This window comes from Galeopterus variegatus, unplaced genomic scaffold (assembly GCF_000696425.1).
Source record: "Galeopterus variegatus unplaced genomic scaffold, G_variegatus-3.0.2 Scaffold1354, whole genome shotgun sequence".
Taxonomy (NCBI): Eukaryota; Metazoa; Chordata; class Mammalia; order Dermoptera; family Cynocephalidae; genus Galeopterus; species Galeopterus variegatus.
Genome location: NW_007727465.1, coordinates 343,355 through 350,352, shown reverse-complemented (window position 1 = coordinate 350,352; position 6,998 = coordinate 343,355). Strand labels below are relative to the sequence as shown.

Sequence of the window (6,998 nt, the reverse complement as noted above, 5' to 3'; positions counted from 1 at the left end):
GGAATGGTGCTCATGCCTCAGGAGAGCATCAAGGGCTGTGGACATCCTGCAATGCCCAGCAGGTCTCAGGCACACCCCATCCCTGCCTCCCAGACACTGTGCCACAAACAACTGCTGTGAATTTAATGAACACCAGCGTCACCCCAAAACAGAGAGCCTTGTGACTCATTGCTGTTTCTTTAGGGGCAAGGACAGCTGCCAGAATCCTTAGCTCTCTTTAATAGATGTGGAAACTGGGACTCAGAGAGGGATGTGATCTTCTCAAGGTCACACAGTTGCCAGTCTGTGGCAGGGGCATGAGAAACTCAGGTCGCTTGTGCCCCAGGCGGGGCTCTCTCTGGAGATCCACCATGCACCCTGTCTGCACCCTCACCTTCCCTGCTTCTGCACCCACAATTCAAGTTGTGATGAGGACTTATTTTACGGAATCTGCCTCCACACTCAGATTGATTCATTAGTATGAAAAACACGTTCCTCACCGCCCTTGCCAGAAGATTCTTGACACAAACACAGTTGGGGGTTTTGCATAATTTCTCTCCCTTGTTAAGCATTTATATATAGTTAGTGTTGGAATGGTCCCTTGAGACTGATCCAATTTCCCCGTTTTCAGATGAGAGACAAGAGGCTTGGGTTCAGGATTTGACTAGAGCAATTCAGTTGCACAGCTGAGACACATATTCACAAAGCCTGCCCTGAACATTTCAGTTGCTCCTTTGCCAAGGGGCCAAGGGGGAAAAAATAAAAGCTACCACTGACAAAGCATTTCCTCTGTTGCATAAATTGGTGCTAAGTGTTATCATAATCCGCACAGGGAGGCATTTTTATCCTAATTTTCAGATGAGTAAGTCGAGGCTCAGAGAGGGCAAGCCACCTGCCCAAGGTCACACAGCCAGGGACTGGAACTGGCATCCATTTCTTTCCTTACACCAGGGCTGGCAAATGATAGCCCGTGGGCCAAATCTAGCCTCCACCTGTTTTTGTTGAAAGTTGAAAAAACAAATAGTAGAATAACATTTTGTGACACATGAGAATAATATGGAACTCAAATTTCAGTGTTCATAAATAAAGTTTTATCAGAACAGAGCCACTCCATTCACTTATGTGTTGTCTAGGGCTGCTTTCATGCTACAACAGTAGAGGTGAGTAGTTGCAACAGAGATGACATGGGCTGCAAAGCCTAAAATATTTACCATCTGGCCTTTTGCAGAAAAAGTTTGTTGACCCCTGCCCCGTGCCATGCTGCATCTCCCATAGGGTCTGGAGGCATGCAGCCCCCAACCCCAATACAGTTGTGCCGTTCTCTGCACAAAAGGATCAGAGGAAGGGTCTGCTTAACAAGCCATGTGCCTGGGGCTGGGTCCCCTGGAGGAAGGGCTCTTTCCTCATCTGTTCACCTGTGCTCCTTTCTCTCAAGGGTACAAAGATAGCAACAGTGGCCCTGAAGGTATAGTTCTTTCCTCCCCATCATGGCCCCCAGGAGGGCAGCACCTTCAGCCCTGCAGTGGAAGGAGCCAGGAGGTAGAGGCTGGGGAAAGGCACAGGTACAAGCAAGACCTCCAGCTAGCTTCAGAGGCACGACTCCCAGACCCGCAAATGAGAAGTTCTCTACCTTTCAAGTGACTCCTGGGGGGGCCACGATTTAGTCTCCTTGGCTTTTGAGGCTTTAAAAGGCTTCCCACCTCTTCTGTCTCTGCTCTCCTTCCCCTGACTTCCTCTCCGGGGGGTGGGAGGAGGGTCTCACTCCCCAAACACTCTGAAGAGACAGAAGAGGAAGAGGATTAAGTCCTCATTGTAGCCCGTCTGCTCTGCTTGGCAGCCATGCAGAAGTGCAGGCTCTGAGATGGGTTGTTCTAAGCCCACATGGGCATGAGGTAGGGATTTGGGCCACCTGGCTGGTCCATGACACAGCCTCACACCTGGAGCTCTCCACTCAGGGCCTACAAATGACCAAGAGCTGCCATAAAGCCCAAGAACTTGGAGAAGGAGAGATGGGACACCGGATAGAAGGAAGCAGAGGGGAGGGAAAGAAAACACAAAAAAGAATGGAAGAAAGGAAGGAAGAAAAGGCAGAAGATAAAGAAAGAACCTTGAAAATATTATACGATGTCAAAGGAGCTAGGCACAGAAGACCATGTATCATATGAGATGTCCAGAATAGGCAAATCTCCAGAGACAGAAAGTGGATCAGTGGTTGCCTCGGCGTGGGGGCTGGGGTGCAGGAAGCGGGATGCAGGGACTGGGAAGGGACAGCTAAAGGGTGCGGGGTTTCTTCTGGGGGTGATGAAATGCCTTAAAATTTACTGTGGTGATGGTTACACAACTCTGTGAAGATGCTGGAAACCTAGAATTGTACACGTTAAATGAGTGAGTTGTACAGCACATGAAGTGTATCTCAGTAACACTGTTATATGGAAAGAAAGAAAGGAGAGAGAGATGACGATGGAGAATGAAACTCATGTTTGCTGAAGGACGTGCCCCATGCCAGGAATTAGCTCAGTGCCTGGACCCTTTGCTCTTCGTTTGAAGTCTCTGCAGGGTCTGATCCTGATCATCATCCTGCAGGTAAGGAAGCTGCAGCTTGGACTATTGCATGGCTTGCCTGACACCATCCAAGCAGCAAGTGGTAGGACTCTGACTCATACCGGGTCTGCCTGACTTCCAGCACCCCAGAACGCCCAGGTAGCCTTGAGGTACACCAGCCAGAAAGAGAAGGCAGGAGGGAAAGTGGTCGTACATAAGGCGGCCAGCTGGACTATTGCATGGCTTGCCTGACACCATCCAAGCAGCAAGTGGTAGGACTCTGACTCATAACGGGTCTGCCTGACTTCCAGCACCCCAGAACGCCCAGGTAGCCTTGAGGTACACCAGCCAGAAAGAGAAGGCAGGAGGGAAAGTGGTCGTACACAAGGCGGCCAGTGGGATCCCAGAGCACAGGGGCCAGCCGCTCAGTGCGGGGCAAGCTGCTCTGGGTGTGTCTGCAAAGAAATGCTCAGAGCAATGTGCCAGAGAGACTCCTGCAGAAAGCCACATGGTACACCTAAACAAGTCTGAGCTTCTGAAGGGCTGAACAAGCTGAGGCCCTTGAAGGGAACTCCCCTTCTGAGCCACAGCTCTTCTTGAGAAGTTTGTGTGTGTCAGACATGGGGCTCTTCCACATCCATGGACGTGCAGCCTCCTCTTCCCCGTATGGGACTTGGAACGGAGGACAATGTCAGCCCCGCCCTTCCCCTGTGTCCTCAAGGGCACATCAGGACGTGCTGTGGGGATGCAATGGACACCGTCCAGGTGTGGGGACCTCTGGATTCTAATCCCAGCTCTGAAGCTCACTTTCGGTGCTGTTGGCAAAGTTTCTTAACCTCTCTGGGTGTTTCTGTAACAGAGCTGGGGGGAGGGACTGGGCTGTTTACTCAGAGCTGGCACTGGATTCTGCTGGGAGCCTGCCCCCGATGCCAGCATTTGGAGAGAGGCCCATTGGGATGTCCCAAGTTAGAAAAGGGAACCAGGAATCTCTGAGCTCTCACTAGGTTCCTGGAACTTCTCTCTTTGAGACTTGGTTTCCTAATCTCTACAGTGGGGGTGGTACTTCTTAGGGCCCTTGGGTACCTAGAGTGAGACAGTCACTTATTCATTCATTTATTCAACAACATCCCTGGGCCTGTTCTGTGCCAGGCACAGTACTAGGTGTTGGGGATGCAGCGGTGAACACACAGACATGTACTGCTTGTGGTCTAGGGGAGCAGACATTAAACAAACTGAATGCATTGGGAGGGGGAAGAGGAGGGTCTAGCTGAAGGGAAGCCACATGGATAGGACAAGATGTAGCCTGGGAGGGGATCAGAGGGAAATGAGAGGGGGTTGGGGCACTGGCAGGAGCCCAGCAATGCAGGGGTCTGGGAAAGGAACTTTGTGTTTTATTCCCAGAGCAACAGGAGGAGAGGAATATAACCCAATTTATGTTTGGAAGAGCTCTGTTGGGCTGTAGACGGAAGGAGAGCAGATCTGAGGGGCCAATTGGGACACAGGTCTATGGGAAAGAGGAGAGCTGGAAGGAGCCCGAGGCACCGTGCACTAACTCCAACCCTCCAGACACCTGGGAGTATCAAAGCCACAGGCTCAGGGGCTCTGCAGGAATGAGGAAGTGCCATGCCCTGGGAGAGACTGCTGATAGTCCGGGTGCTCATGAATAGTATCTCCCCGCCTTGGGAGATTGCTGAGAGCAAGTGAAGGACAGGAAAAGGACCCAAAGAGCTCAGGGCAGGGCTCCAGAGGTACTTGCTTCCATTCTAATTTGGCTTGCTTTGCACCTCAGATGGGTCACTTGCCTTCTCGTGCCTTAGTTTCCCCTCCTGATATCTATAGTACTAGCATTGAAAAAATGGTCAAAAACAGAACCAAGCTCAAGTCTAGGCAACATTTATCATGAAGAGCCCAGGCTTTGAGATCAGATGGGCTCAGGCTTGAATCCTAGCCCTGCCACACATGAGGCTGTGGGGCCTGGCACCAGCTGCTTTGCTTCTGGGAGTCTGCTGCGGGTCTGCGCACCACATACACTGCTCTAGAATATCATTCCTATGAGAGAAGGGCCAATGCTTTGCTCATTGCTATACCTCAAACAGTGCTGGCGTATAGCAAGTCCTTGGTAAATGCTTTTGAATGAATGAACTCTAAGTGGTTTATTTTGGCTAGGGCCGAGGGTGGTGGAGGGTGGGCCTGGGGATGGTGGCAGGAAAGGGAGCCAGAAGGTGGACAGGGACCAAATCACAAAGGGCCTCTAATGCCAGGCCATGGAGCTGGGACTTGTGGCAGGCTGAATAATGGCCCCCAACTATGTCCATGTCGTAATCACCTGAGAATGTTACCTTATGTGGCAAAAGGGGCTTTGCAGATGTGATCAAGTTAAGGAATTTGAGATGGGGAGATTATTCTGGATTACCCAGGTGAGCCCTTAATGTCGTCACAAGTGTCCTTAGATAAGACAGAGGCAGAGGGAGATTTGGCTGTAGAACAAAAGGGGATGTGACGATGAAGTATGAGGTTGGAGCAATGCGAGAAAGAGGCTATGAGTCAAGGAATGCAGGCAACATCTAAAAGTCAGAAAAGGCAAGGAAAGTGATGCTCCATGGAACCCTCCAGAAGGAACTAGCCTGCCAACACCTTGATTTCAGACTTCTGAGCTCTGAACTGCAATAGAATAAATGCGTGTTGTTTTCAGCCACCAAGTGACTGATGATTCATTACAGCAGCAGCTGCAGGAAACTAACACAAGGCTGTGTCCAGTGGGTGGCTGGAAGCAGTGGAGGTTACTGAGCAGGGGTGGTGAGGTTTGTGCTTTTGAAAGCTTACTATAGTGATGGGGCAGATGGGGAGTGGCTAGGTGTAGGGGGATCTGAGAGAGGCAGGTGAGGTGTCCAGGGGAGAGGTAATGAGGGGTCTGAGTGGAGACAGGACAAGAGGTGTCGGTCAGGGCAGACAGGGCATCACATTGGGGAGGTGACTATTGGCTGGCCCTAGGGAAGGGAGGACTGGCCAGCTGGGATACCCTCTCTCCTGGCATCTCCCCTTGGCTGACTGTGTCCCTCACTCCACCCAGGCCAGACTGGATCAGTTCCCTTAAGAAATCTTGGCTCAGGCAGACAGACACTTAGACTTCATGGTGATAAAAACTCTGGGTCAGCACTGGTTCTTGTCCCCAGAGGGTGAGCAAGAAGGACATACTATCCACCCACAGGGAAGCTGGGAGCTGGTCTTATCAAGGGGCACACGAGGCCCCGTTGGTCCTGACAGCCTCAGTGGGAAAATCGACCTCTGGCTGTTCTTGGTCTCCTGCACCCCCATGCCTGAAACCATGGTGCAAGGCCAAACCCAGCTGCCCACTGCTCCCTGGAGCTGGCAGACCGACCATGGCTGTGGGTGTTGGGCTCCGGGAGTGTGTGCTCTGGCCCTGGCTCTGCCTCTCAGCTGACCTCAGTTTCTTCATAGTCCCCCACTCAGGACGGCCATGAGGACCAGATAAGAAGGGGGACGCTCATACCCATAGCGTGCACAGCACCCAGAGGATAGGCAATGATAGGCACTCAGATCACAGCTTTGGCTGACTTCCTGGCTTGTGTCACTTGGAGCAATTTACTTGACTTCTCTGAGCCTCAGTTTCCCCACATATAAAGTGTAGCTTAAACAAGTCCCTACTTCACAGGGTTGTGCTGAGGATGAAATGAGGCCCCTAGTCTCAAGGGTCCAGCCCTGCCCTGGATGAACAGGTCTTTCCTGTCTGCATTTAATGGTCCAGCTCGGAGTCTGCTCTCTGGGACAGTCTCCTAGGGCCATGCATCCACCTCACTGGGGTGCCAGGGACACTGGGTTTCAATGCTTGGCACATGCTGCTCTGAACAGTTGCCAGTGTGCTCCTTAACTAGTCGTGAGCAATGACAGGTGGCAGGAGTGGTGGCACAGGCTAGGGGCTTGCTTCCTGTCCCTTTGCACCCTTTGCACTTAGTGCAGGGGCTGGGAATGGGATGCCCCACAGAATGATCACCACATAGAAACAATGTTGAACGTATAAAACTGGCAAAGAGTGGGTGATCAGTGAATGTTACTATTGCTGTTAAGTGCTTATTGGATAAATAAGTTTCCTTAAAGATTCGGGTTAAGAGGCAGTTTATTAACCTGGGGGTTTAGTGCAGGGGCTGGGAATGGGATGCCCCACAGAATGATCACCACATAGAAACAATGTTGAATGTATAAAACTGGCAAAGAGTGGGTGATCAGTGAATGTTACTATTGCTGTTAAGTGCTTATTGGATAAATAAGTTTCCTTAAAGATTCAGGTTAAGAGGCAGTTTATTAACCTGGGGGTCGAAAAGGTAGGCACAGTACAAGGTGACACACATAATTAAACTGAATAGTGTTACCTAACTTTTATCTAGCCTATAAGCTTGTTTTTTTTTCTTTTTCTTTTGCATTGTGAACTAAATTAGCTTTGCACTTGACGCTGCCTTCTG

General features: G+C 50.8%; 1 protein-coding gene across 2 annotated transcripts in view; it reads right to left on the bottom strand.

Annotated features, from left to right (window-relative positions):
• Positions 1-6,998, bottom strand: part of HRH2 (histamine receptor H2) — a 34,173-nt gene that overhangs the window by 17,768 nt on the left and 9,407 nt on the right. The window contains exon 3 of one of the 2 annotated variants that reach the window (XR_550761.1): positions 1,610-1,753. The exons of the other annotated variant lie outside the window; for it this stretch is intronic. The gene's annotated coding sequence lies outside the window, so the exon portion shown is untranslated. The remainder of the gene's footprint in view (positions 1-1,609; positions 1,754-6,998) is intronic. 2 annotated transcript variants of the gene reach the window in all.